Source organism: Giraffa tippelskirchi, chromosome 11 (genome assembly GCF_054371585.1).
Source record: "Giraffa tippelskirchi isolate mGirTip1 chromosome 11, T2T-mGirTip1v1.2.pri, whole genome shotgun sequence".
NCBI lineage: Eukaryota > Metazoa > Chordata > Mammalia > Artiodactyla > Giraffidae > Giraffa > Giraffa tippelskirchi.
In genome coordinates, this window is record NC_137285.1 from 125,246,966 (window position 1) to 125,260,633 (window position 13,668).

General features: G+C 38.0%; 1 protein-coding gene across 1 annotated transcript in view; it reads left to right on the forward strand.

The window, feature by feature from the left end:
* The window catches only part of POLD3 (DNA polymerase delta 3, accessory subunit), an 83,050-nt gene that overhangs the window by 991 nt on the left and 68,391 nt on the right, over window positions 1-13,668 (forward strand). The gene's annotated exons all lie outside the window — the stretch shown is intronic.

Consider the following 13,668-nt stretch of genomic DNA (forward strand, 5'->3'; position numbering starts at 1 on the left):
AGTGATTTTGGAGCCCCAAAAAATAAAGTCTCTCACTGTTTCCCTATCTATTTGCCATGAAGTGATGGGACCAGATGCCATGATCTTAGTTTTCTGAATGTTGAGTTTTAAGCCTACTTTTTCACTCTCTTTCCCTTTCATCAAGAGGCTCTTTAGTTTCTCTTCACTTTCTGCCATAAGGGTGGTGTCATCTGCATATCTGAGGTTACTGATATTTCTCCTGGCAATCTTGATTCCAGCTTGTGCTTCATCCAGCACAGCATTTCTCATGATATTCTCTGCATAGAAGTTAAATAAGCAGTGTGACAATATACAGCCTTGACTACTCCTTTCCCAATTTGGAACCAATCTGTTGTTTCATGTCCGGTTCTAACTGTTGCTTCTTGACCTCCATACAGGTTACTCAGGAGGCAGGTAAGGTGGTCTGGTAGTCCCTTCTCTTGAAGAATTTTCCATGTTTGTTGTGATCCACACATTAAAAGGCTTTGGCATACTCAATAAAACAGAAGGAGATGTTTTTCTGGAACTCTCTTGCTTTTTCTATGATCCAGCAGATGTTGGCAATTTGATCTCTGGTTCCTCTGCCTTTTCTAAATCCAGCTTGAATATCTGGAAGTTCACAGTTCACATACTGTTGAAGCCTGGCTTGGAGAATTTTGAGCATTACTTTGCTAGTGTGTGAGATGAGTGCAATTGTGTGGTAGTTTGAACATTCTTTGGCATTGCCTTTCTTTGGGATTGGAATGAAAACTGACCTTTTCCAGTACTGTGGGCAGTGCTGAGTTTCCCAAATTTACTGGCATATTGAGTGAAGCACTTTCACAGCATCATCTTTTAGGATTTGAAACAACTCAGCTGGAATTCCATCACCTCCACTAGCTTTGTTCATAGTGATGCTTCCTAAGGCCCACTTGACTTCACATTCCAGTATATCTGGCTCTAGGTGAGTGATCACACCATTGTGGTTATCTGGGTCATGAAGATCTTTTTTGTATAATTCTTCTATGTATTCTTGCCACCTCTTCTTATTATCTTCTGCTTCTGTTAGACCCATGGCATTTCTGTCCTTTATTGAGCCCATTTTGCATGAAATTTTCCCTTGGTATCTCTAATTTTCCTGAAGAGATCTCTAGTTTTTCCCATTCTGTTGTTTTCCTCTATTTCTTTGCACTCATCACTGAGGAAGGCATTCTTATCTCTCCTTGCTTTTCTTTGAAACTCTGCATTTAGATGGATATATCTTTCCTTTTCTCCTTTGCCTTTCTCTTCTCTTCTTTTCTCAGCTATTTGTAAGCCCTCCTCAAACAACCATTTTGCCTTTTTGCATTTCTTTTTCTTGAGGATGGTCTTGATCCCTGTCTCCTGTAAATGTCACAAACCTCCGTGGATAGTTCTTCAGGCACTCTGTCTATCAGATCTAATCCCTTGAATCTATTTCTCACTTCCACTGTATAAGGGATTTGATTTAGGTCATACCTGAGTGGTCTAGTGGTTTTCCCTACTTTCTTCAATTTAAGTCTGAATTTGGCAATACAGGATTCATGATCTGAGCCACAGTCAGCTCCCGATCTTGCTTTTGCTGACTGTATAGAGCTTCTCCATCTTTGGCTGCAAAGAATATAATCAATCTGATTTCGGTATTGACAATCTGGTGATGTCCATGTGTAGAGTTGTTTCTTGTGTTGTTGGAAGAGGGTGTTTGCTATGACCAGTGCGTTCTCTTGGCAAAACTCTATTAGCCTTTGCCTTGCTTCATTTTGTACTCCAAGGCCAAATTTTCCTGTTACTCCAGGTATCTCCTGACTTGCTACTTTTGCATTCCAGTGTCCTGTAATGAAAAGGATATCTTTTTTTGGGTGTTAGTTGTAGAAGGTCTTGTAGGTCTTCATAGAACCATTCAGCTTCTTCAGTATTACTGGTTGGGGCATAGCCTTGGATTACTGTGATATTGAATGTAACGCAAGGTGTGTCTCATTTAATTCAGTCCAACAACCAGTGTTTAGGGCCTACTGGTGTTGTGCAGGCCCTGCCCTATGTGCTTGATAGAATAGTGCACCCTGTATGGAAAAAAAAATCTGCCCTGTAACACTTATATTCCTACAGCAGACAATAAGCAAATATTACAGTGGTGTTGGAGAAGACTCTTGAGAGTCCCTTGGACTGCAAGGAGATCCAATCAATCCATCCTAAAAGAGATCAATCCTGGGTGTTCATTGGAAAGTCTGATGTTGAAGCTGAAACTCCAATACTTTGGCCACCTCACGCGAAGGGTTGACTCATTGGAAAAGACCCTGATGCTGGGTAGGATTGGGGGCGGGAGGAGAAGGGGACGACAGAGGATGAGATGGTTGGATGGCATCACCGACTCGATGGACATGAGTTTGGGTAGACTCCAGGAGTTGGTGATGGACAGGGAGGCCTGGTGTGCTGCAGTTCATGGGGTGGCAAAGAGTCGGACACGACTGAGCGACTGAACTGAACTGAACTGAAAGCATTAAGTAAATAGGTTATTTCACATTTTGATAACTGCTATGAAAAGAAAAGTAAAATAGGATAATGTGTATCCTGAATGGAGTTCCCTGAGGAAGAGTGAGATTAACATTCAGAAGGTTAATTGGGGTGGGCTGGGGAGAAGTTACTATCAAGGCCAAGCCTGTAAGGTAGTGATGGAAGCAGGATTGGGCAGAAGGAGAGGTTAAGTTGTGAAATTATCTCATCAGAAGCCTCTACCAGTCCCAAAGAATGCTCTGAGCCTGGGATGACCTTTCAGAATTATTCCAAATTAAGGAAGGGAGTGATAAATTTATATCCTTGTATTGATCAGTGATTGAGGCTATATCTGGAAAGGTACTGTAAATTTTGACAAGACTGTTTCCTTTCGAAGAGGGCAATTTCCAGAGAGGAATTAGGAGTTATGAGCAACCTACTCCCAGAAATTGGGGGGATGACTGACTAGATCCTGAGGGTGGATCTGGTATCCATTTTGTTGTATTGAAGTGTGATTTAAACAAATCTAAATTCATTCAATAAACTCGTGTGTGTGTGTGTTTGTGTGTATGTGTGTTAAGTTGCTTCAGTCACGTCCAACTCTTTGTGACCCTATGGACCGTGCTCTTCTGTCCATGGGATTCTCCAGGCAAGAATACTGGAATGGGTTGCCATGCCCTCCTCCAGGGGATCTTCCTGATCCAGGGATCAAACCTGAGTCTCTTACGTCTCCTGCATTGGCAGTCAGGTTCTTTACCACTCGGGCCACGGGGGAAGCCTCTCAATAAATTTTTACTGAGTACCCAGGTGGCATTAGTGGTAAAGAGCCTGCTTGCCAAAGCAGGAGACTTTAGAGATGCAGGTTTGATCCCTGGGTCAGGAAGATCCCCTGGAGAAGGGAATGGCAACCCACTCCAGTACTCTTGCCTGGAGAATCTGATGGACAGAGAAACCTGGTGGGCTAGGGTCCATAGGGTTGCAAAGAGTTGGAAGTTGGAAACGACTGAAGCAACTTAGCACAGCACAGCATAACTATGTGTTAGGCTATGTGAAGAGGTTACACCAAGCTATCCTACCTCTGTAATCCTAATAGCATACCGAACCCAGTTTTTAATGTCCTCAATCTATCCTCTGAATCTGTCTTCTAAACTGCAACCAAAGATTGTTTAATTGAAAGAATGAAAAGAAGAAAGCAGAAAAGTATAGAGAATAAAATAACAAATTACTATTTACCCACCATCCAGGCTTATCAAATTTTAATATTTTATTACTTTTGCTCAAGTCTCTTTTAGTTTTCAAAGCTATTAACACTGATCACTTTCATAGGTGTCTGAAAGACATTTCATAAATGTAGACAAAATTCCTAAGCAAATATTAGCAAATTTATTCAGCAGTGTGTAAAAGAATTAATACATCATCATGAAGTAGTATTTATCTCAGGAATGCAAGATTGGCTTAACGTTCTAAAATCAAATAATATAATTCACCAAAAAAGGAGAAAGACCATATGATTGCTTTCAATAAATTGACACAAAAAAAGCGGTTGGCAAAATCAACAGCTATTCTAACTAAAATTCTCATAAAAGTAGGAAGAAAAGAGAAATTCCCTAATTTGATGAAGTGTTTTGCATCAATCAGAATTTAGATGAGAGAAAAACCGCACAGGTAATATTTTAATTAAATGTTTCATTTTCAGAAAGTGGTAGACTCGCATGCAATTGTAAGGAATAATACAGAGAGGTCCTGTGTACCCTTTACCCAGATTCCCTCAAAGGTAATGTGTTGCTAGTGTCACAACTGCAAGATTAGTAGCAATACAGTCAAGATACAGAACATTTTCACCACCATAAGGATCTCCCATGTTGCTCTTTTATAGCTACACTACTACTTGACTCCCAGCAAACAATAGTCTGTGTTGTATAAATGGAATCATACAGTGCATAAACTGTGAGAACTGGCTTTTATTTCCACTCAACATGATTTTTAGAGACTCATCCAGATTGTTGTATGTATCGATAATTCATTTCTTTTTATTGATAAGCAGTATTTCATGATATGGATATACTGTATCTAACCATTCACCCACTGAAGAAGAGCTAGGTTATGTCCAGTTGTCAGATGAATAAAGCTGCTACCAATAGTTTTATACAAATTTTTAATGTGAATATAAGTTTTCATTTCTCTAGAATAAATGCCCAAGAGTATAATTGCTGGGTCATGTGGTAGCTGTCTGTTTAGTTTTTCAATAAACTGCCAGACTGCTCTCCAGAGTAGCTGTACTGTTTTACATTTCCACTGGCAATATATATATGAATGATATAATTTTTCTGCATCCTTGCCAGTGTTTGACCTTACCACTGCTTTTTATTTTAGACATTCTGATAGGTGTATAGTGGTATTTCACTGTGATTTTTAATTTGTATTTCTCTAATGGCTAGTGGTGTTGAACATCTTTTCATGTGTTTGTTTTCCATCTGTATATCCTCTTCAGTGACATATCTGTTCATGTCTTTTGCCCATTTTCCAATTGAGTGTTTTTTTACTGTTGAGTTTTAAGAGTTCTTTATGTGTTCTAAATACTGACGTCTGGTTTATAAATACTTTCTATCCCTCTATGGCCTGTACTTTCATCCTCTTAACAGGGTCTTTTGCAGAGCAAAAGTTTATAGTTGTGATAGTCAAATTTATCCACTTTTCCTTTTATGGATCATGCTTTAGGTCCAAGAAGTCTTTGCCTGGTCCTAAGATTTTTTCCTGTTTCCCCCTAAGTTTTGAAACTTTGGTCATGTTTTTTTTTTGTTTGGTTTTGGCTTAGTTTTTTTTGTAGTATGTGTATGTGTGTGTTTGCCTAGGAATGTCCCTTTGCTCCAGCACCGTTTGTTCAAAAAGCTATGTTTCCTGTATTTAATTGCTTTTACACTTTTGTCAAAAATCAGTTGAGCGTCCTTGGGTGGACTGATTTCTGGGTTCTTTTCCGTTAATCTGTGCGTCATTCCCTCCACATGTATTCTTGGCTGTTATAACTATATAATGTTTTGAAATCAGGTAGTCTGATTCCTCTAACTTTATTCTTCCTCTTTCCAAAGTTGTTTTAGTTATTTCAAAATGTTTTCATTATTTGCTTTTTCATATAAATTTAAGAATAGTCTATATCTGAAAAAAATATTGATGGAATTTTGAGAAAAACTGCATTAAACCTATGTATCAATTTGGGAAAACTTGACATATTTGCTACACCGGGTCTTCCAGTCCATAAACATGCTACATCTCACCATTTAGATGTTCTTTGAATTCCTTTATCAGTATTTTGCAGTTTCCAACATATAAATCTACATGTGCTTTCTTAGATTTATGCCTAAGTGTTTCTCTCTTTCCTGAGTGAATATAAATAGTATTGTATTTTTAATTTCTGTGTCCATATGTTCATTGAAAATATATAGAAATGCCACTGATTTTTGTACGTTTATGTTGCATCCTGCAAGATGCCTTGCTGAATTCACTTATTAGTGCTAAGAGGTTTTTTTTTTTTTTCTGTAGATTCCTTAGACAATCTTATCATCTGCAAATGGGGACAGTCCTATTTTCTTCCTTTCTGATGAGTATGCATCAGAACTAATTAATTCCCTTGTTTTGCCTTTTTTGCACTGAATATAACTTCCAATACTATGTTGAACAAGAGTAGTAGGAGCAGACATCTTTGCCTTTTTTCTAATCTTAGGGGGAAAACATTCAGTCTTTCACTGCTAAGTATGCTGTCAGTTGTAGGTTTTTTGGTAGATGATCTTTATCAAGTTGAGGGAGTTTTCCTTTATTCCTGTTTTCTGAGAGTTTTTAATATGAAGGATGTAGAACTGGACATGGAACAATAGACTGGTTCCAAATAGGAAAAGGAGTATGTCAAGGCTGTATATTGTCACCCTGCTTATTTAATTTATATGCAGAGTACATCATGAGAAATGCTGGGCTGGATGAAGCACAAGCTGGAATCAAGATTGCCAGGAGAAACATCAATAACCTCAGATATACAGATGACACCACCCTTATGGCAGAAAGTGAAGAAGAACTAAAGAGCCTCTTGATGAAAGCGAAAGAGGAGAGTTAAAAAGTTGGCTTAAAGCTCAACATTCAGAAAACTAAGATCATGGCATCTGGTCCCATCACTTCATGGCAAATAGTTGGGGAAACAGTGGAAACAGTGGCAGACTTTATTTTTGGGGGCTGCAGATGGTGATTGCAGCCATGAAATTAAAATATGCCTACTCCTTGGAAGGAAAGTTATGACCAACCTAGACAGCATATTAAAAAGCAGAGACATTACTTTGTCAACAAAGGTCCATCTAGTCAAAGCTATGGTTTTTCCAGTAATCATGTATGTATGTGAGAGTTGGACTATAGAGAAAGCTGAGTGCCGAAGAATTGATGCTTTTGAGCTGTGGTGTTGGAGAAGACTCGAGAGTCCCTTGGACTGCAAGGAGATCCAACCAGCCCATCCTAAAGGAAATCAGTCCTGGGTGTTCATTGGAAGGACTGATGTTGAAGCTGAAACTCCAATATTTTGGCCACCTGATGCGAAGGGCTGACTCATTTGAAAAGACCTTGATGTTGGGAAAGATTGAAGGCAGGAGGAGAAGGGGACGACAGAGGATGAGATGGTTAGATGGCATCACCAACTTAATGGACATGAGTTTGAGTAAACTCCGAGAATTGGTGATGGACAGGGAGGCCTGGCGTGCTGTGGTTCATGGGGTCTCAAAGAGTCGGACATGACTGAGCAACTTAACTGAACTGAACTGACTCTTGTCAAAGCTTTTTTTTTGGTCAATGATTTATATAATCTTGTGATTTTTCTTCTTTTTAGCCTGTTAATGTGGTAGATTGCATTGATTGATGTTTTGGATTGATTGTTGAATATTGACTAACCTTGTACAACTGAAATAAATACCATTTGGTTGTGCTGAATAATTCTTTTTATACATTGTTGTATTTGGTTTGCTAGTATTTTGTGGAGAATTTTTGCATCTAAGTTTATGAGATATATTGGTCTATAGTTTTCTTCTTTGTCCTTTGGTTTTTAGGGTATTGCTAGCTTCTAAAATGAATTGGATAGTTTGTCCTTTTCTGTTTTCTGGAAGTTATTGCGTAGATTGTCTTCATTCTTCTTTAAATGTGTGGTAGAATTCTCTGTGAAACCATCTGGAAATTTCTTTGGGGGAGTTTTAAAACTACAACTTCAATTATCTCAATAGTTATAGAGCTATTCAAATTATCTGTTTCATATTGGGTGAGTTGCAGTAGTTTGTGTTTTTCAAGGAATTAGTCCCTTTTATCTAAGTTGTCAAATTTGTGTGTGTAGAGTTGTTTGTGGGATTCAGTTAGTCATCCTTTTTGTGTTTACATAGTCTATAGTGCATCTTCTCTCTCATTTGTCAGTCTTGCTAGGATGTTGTTAATTTCATTACTTTTTCCAAAGAATCAGCTCTTTGTTTTACTGCTTCTATTGTTTTTATGTTTTCAATTTCATTTATTTCTGCTCTTATCTTTATTATTTCCTTCCTTCTGGTTGCTTTATTTGGTTCTTTTCTTGTGGGTTCTCGGTGGGAGCTTAAATAATTGATTTGAGATTATTTTCCTCTTTTTTACTGTATGAATTTAGTGCTAAATTTAGTGCTAAACTGTTCCTTCTCAGTGTGACTTTAGCTGTATCCTACGAAGTTTGATATGATCTATGTTCACCTTCATTCAGTTCAACATATTTTTAAAAATTTCCCTTGAGACTTCTTCAACCTATGGATTAATTTGAAGTATGTTGTATTCCTGTTATCTTTCTGATTTCTAATTTGATTCCATTGTGGATGGAGAACATACTCTGTATGATCCCAGTTCTTAAAAAAAAAAATTTTAAGGCCCAGCATGTGGTCTGTCTTGGTATATGTTCTGTGGTCACTTTAAAAGGATGTGTATTCTGCTGTTGTTGGGTTCAGTGGTCTATAAATGTTAATTAGAATGTGTTAGTCAGTGGTGCTGGTGCGTTCTTCTATATCCTTGCTGACTTTCTGTCTAGTTATTCTATCAAGTGTTCAGAGAAAGGTACTGTAGTCTCCAACTTACCTAACTATGGACTTACCTATTTCTTCCTTAAGTTTAATCAGTTTTTGCTTCATGGTTTTCAGCTCTGTTGTTTATTGCATATCCATTTATGATTTCTATATATTCTTGATGAATTGACCCTTTTTATCACTTTATAATGTAATTGTTTCTGATAATTTTTTTTGCTCTGAAGTTTACTTTATATGATATTACTCTAGCCACTCCTGCTTTCCTTTGATTAATTTTGCATGATTTATCTTTCCATTCTTTTACTTTTAATCTGCCTTTATTGTTATATTTAAAGTGAGTTTAGGGACTCCCCTAGTGGGCCAGTGGCTAAGACTCGGTGCTCTCATTGCAGGGGGACAGTTCAATCCCTGGTCAAGGAATAAGATCTCACATACCACAACTAAGGGTTTGCATGCTGCAACTAAAGATCCTATAGGCTACAACAAAGATCAAAGATATTGTGTGCTGCAACTAAGACTCAGTGCAGCCAGTCTCAGGCTACAGTCTATAGGATCACAAAGAGTTGGACACAACTGAGCTCACAGCACATGACTGCTGACATATTAAGGCTTAAGTCTGACCCTTTATTTTATTTTTGTTTGTTCTCTCTGTTTATTATTTGTCTGTTTTCTTTTTCTTGTCTTTCTGTGCTCAACATCATTAGTCATCGGGGAAATGTAAATTAAAACCACAATGAAATGTTGTTACGCCATCACCAGAATGGCTAAAATTAAGAAGACTAAAGACAGTAAGTGTTGGCAAGGTTGTAACCAAAACTGTCACATGTTGCTTGTGATAGTGTAAAATGGCATAAACACTTGTGATAAGGGTCTGACATTTTTTGTGAAATTAAATATATGCCTATCCCATGACCCAGTTTTATTCCTAAGAATTTACCCATGATAAATGAAAACATTTATACCACAAAAAGATTTGTACAGCAAAGTCCACGGCAACTTTATTTATAATATTCCCAAATTGGGAACAGCCCAGGTGTCTACCAGTAAGAGAACTAATACAATGTGATATATTCATACAATGAAATACTGCTCAGCAGTTAAAATGGACAAGATGTCCAAGGATGATGGAGCCACTAACCAAGAGAGGGAACCCAGGGTGGTGTGATCTCTCTTGGCTCCAACTCTACTCCTAGACAAGAAAGTAGCCCCTCAAAAAGTGTGTGGCCAGATTCCATAGCAATTTGTGAAGCTAAGGGAGTATAGGCAAACTTAGCATAGTCTTATTTGCCTTCCAGGGAATGCCATTTTCATCAGTAGAGAAAAGATTGTATATGTCTAGAAAAATACCACAACAGCCTTTGGGGATGTGAAAGGTGAGTCTTTCTCCCTGGTCAGGGAGTTAAGATCTCACATGCCTCCCTGCCAAAACACCAAAGAAGAATAGAGAGAGGGGAAATATATGAAATTTAAAGAGAGAAAAAGAGCCTACTGAGAGATGTAGCCAACAGAAAAGAATCTTCTGATACAGATAGCTAATAAACTTTTGTGCTCAGTCATTCAGTTATATCCAACTCTTTGCCACCCCGTGGACTGTAACCCACAAGGCTCCTCTGTCCATGAAATTTTCCAGGCAAACATATTGGAGTAGATTGCCATTTCCTACTCCAAATAAACATTTGGGGAAGTGATATTTGACATTCAATTTCTTTCTTGTCTATGATGTAACTGCTCTCCATCACCTGTAATTCTTTAGTAATAGCCATGTGTTAATGCCACTTTGGGAGAAAAAAGGACAAGAAAGGGGGTGCTGGTGTCCAGCATGGGGCAAAGGGCATCAGGTATAGAACAGCAAGGACCAAAGGCAACAGTCAGAAGCAGGACACAGTAGAGCTGCTAAAACAGTCCAGTGCAACCTGGACTGATGGAGAAGAAGGTTAAGACATCTTCCCAAACCCTTGAAGGTGTGGAAGAGGGATCTTCCACAGTATATGGAAGGAAGAATTTCTGCAGTATATGGCATGAAGAATTGATTCATTTTACTTTTTATTCTTTAACATTTTATTGAGATATAATTGACATACAATAAACTACACGTGGTCTTCCCAGGTGGTGCTAGTGGTAAAGAACTTGCCTGCCAATGCAGGAGATGTAAGAGAGGCAGATTCCATCCCTGGGTCGGGAAGATCCTCTGGAGGGGGGTATGGCAACCCACTCCAGTATTCTTGCCTGGAGAATCCCATGGACAGAGGAGCCTTGCGGGCTATGGTCCATAGGGTTGCATAGAGTCAAACACAACTGAAGCAACTTAGCATGCACTCAGGCAAACTACACGTTTATAATTCGATGAGTTTCGACATATGACATATGTGTTTTGAGATCATCATCACAATAATGAACATTTCCATCACCTCCCCGAACTTCCTCATGCCCCTTGTCAATCCCTTCCTCTGACCCCTTTATCCTTTCCCAGGCAAATATTAGTCTGCTCTCTGAAACTATAGATTAGTTTGCGCTTTCAATGTCTATTCTTGACTGAACCTTGTCAGTTTGTGCCTTCAAGGAAATCGTCCATTTCACTCAAGTTGTCAAATATATTGATACAAAGTTGTTCATAATATTCTTTTATTGTCCTTTCAATAACTATAGAATCTGTAAGGATGTCACAGGTCTCATTCTTGATATTGATAATTTTGTCGTCTTTCTTTTTTCCTCATCAGTGTGTCTAGAGATATATTGATTTTATTGATCTCAGAGAATTTTCTTTTGATTTTGTTCACCTCTATTTTTCTCTTTTTGACTTCATTTATTTCTGCTCTTAATTTTTTTTCATGTTCTTTGGGTTTAATTTGCCTTTCCTTTTCTTAGTTTTAGGTGGAAAAGGACATAATTCTTTTGAGACCTCTCTTCTTTTTCTTGTGTACATGTGTATATACATATATGTGTATTTGTGTATATACATATATACACATAATATATATATTACATACATAATATATCTATTAAATATATGTATTCAGTGTTGTACAATTCTAAGTACTGCTTTAGTGCTTTACTGCTACCCCACAAATCTTGATATTTTGTGTTTTATTTCCTTTCAGTTCAAAATAATTTCTAATTTCTCTTTTGACATCTCTTTTGATCCATGGGTTGTTTAGAAGCATGTTATTTGGTTTTCAAATAATTGGGAGATTTTCCAGAGATCTTTCTATTATTGACTTTCAGTTTAATTGTATTGAATTCAGACAGCATGCTTCGTATGATCTCAGTATATTTTTAAGTTTATTAAGACTTGTTTTACGGTCCCAAATGTGATCTGTCTTAGGAAATGTTCCATATGAACTTGAACTGAATGGATATTCTGGTATTTGGGATGGAGTTTACTATAAATATCAATTAAATGTTTAATATTATCGTTTAAATCTATATTCTTAATCATCTTCTGTCTATTCTTTTTTCAATCATTTAGAGAGAGAAAGTGAAGCCTAATTACAATTGTGGATTTGTTATTGCAGGCATATCAGTTTTTGCTTTATATTTTTAAACTTTTTTATTAAGTTGCCTTAATTAAGTTTAGGATTGTTATGTCCTCTAGATCAGAGGTCCCCAATGTATCTATTGCCTGATGATCTGAGATGGAGTTGATGTAATAATAATAGAAATGAAGTGTACAATAAATGTAATGTGCTTGAATCATCCTGAAACCATCCCCTCCCCTCCCACTCCTCTGACCATGGAAAAGTTGTCTTCCGCAAAACCAATCCCTGGTGCCAAAAAGGTTGAGGACTACTGCTCTAGATGAACTAATGCCTTTATCATTATGATATGATCCTCTTTGGTACTTATATTATTCTTTGCTCTAAATATTCTACTTACTTATCTGTAAAGGAGATCAGTCCTGGGTGTTCACTGGAAGGACTGATGTTGAAGCTGAAACTCCAATACTTTGGCCACCTCATGTGAAGAGGTGACTCATTGGAAAAGACCCTGATGCTGGGAAAGATTGAGGGCAGGAGGAGAAGGGGATGACAGAGGATGAGATGGTTGGATGGCATCACTGACTCAATGGACATGGATTTGGGTGGACTCCGGGAGTTGGTGATGGACAGGGAGGCCTGGCGTGCTGCAGTTCATGGGGTTGCAAAGAGTCGGACACAACTGAGCGACTGAACTGAACTGAACTGATTTGTAATTCTCAACTCCAGAATTTCCATTTGGTTACTTTTTAATAATTTCTATCTCTTTGTTAACATTTTCAATTTGATGAGACATTGTCAGTTTATCTTCCTTTGCTTTAAACATGTTTCTTTGAGTTCTTTGAACTTTTAATGCTGACCACTGAATGTATGGAACATAATGGCTGCTTTGAAATATTTGTTCAGTCTGACATCAATATCTTCTCATAGGCAGTCTCTGTTGCCTGCTTTTAAAACAAAACAGCATATGGGCCACACTTGCCTGTTTCTTTGTATGTCTCATAATTTTTGTTGAAAACTGGACATTTAGGTAATATATTGTAGCCACTTTGGGTCCTAATTCCCCCCTCTCCTCTCTGAGGCTTTTGTTGATGTTTGCTTATTCATTCATTTAAGGGTTTGGCTGCACTAATTTAGTGAAGTCTGTTTCCTCCATAGTGTGAAGCCTCTGATGTCACTTCTCAGATGATACAGCCTTCAATATGTGCTCTATCACCCTGGGTTAACTGCGGTTTTATCAGGGCTCTTTTTGTCTTTTTTCCTTGATTTCTCTGTTAAGCTGTCTTCCTCACTGATATCACATCAAGATGTTTGGCTCCATTAATTGCTGGCCGATTGATCTACTCGCTTCATCAATGCCCTGGGGAATAAATGACTCAGGATGATCAAATTTTAACTGGGGCCAGAACTTTCAATGACTCTTTCAAAGATCTTAAATTGTATCCACCTGGTTTCTAGTCACCTCTATAATCTAGTGGTGAAGTACTGCTACCTGGTTTCTATTATTTTTGCGGTTTTAACATGATCATTTCTGTTCACTGTGCCTAGTTCTGTAACAGTTTCTCCTACCACTAGTCCTAGTATACAGAGGAGAGCCACCACTGAGTGGCTCCTCCTCAACTGCAAGTCATCAGATCTCCTTCTTTCTCCTT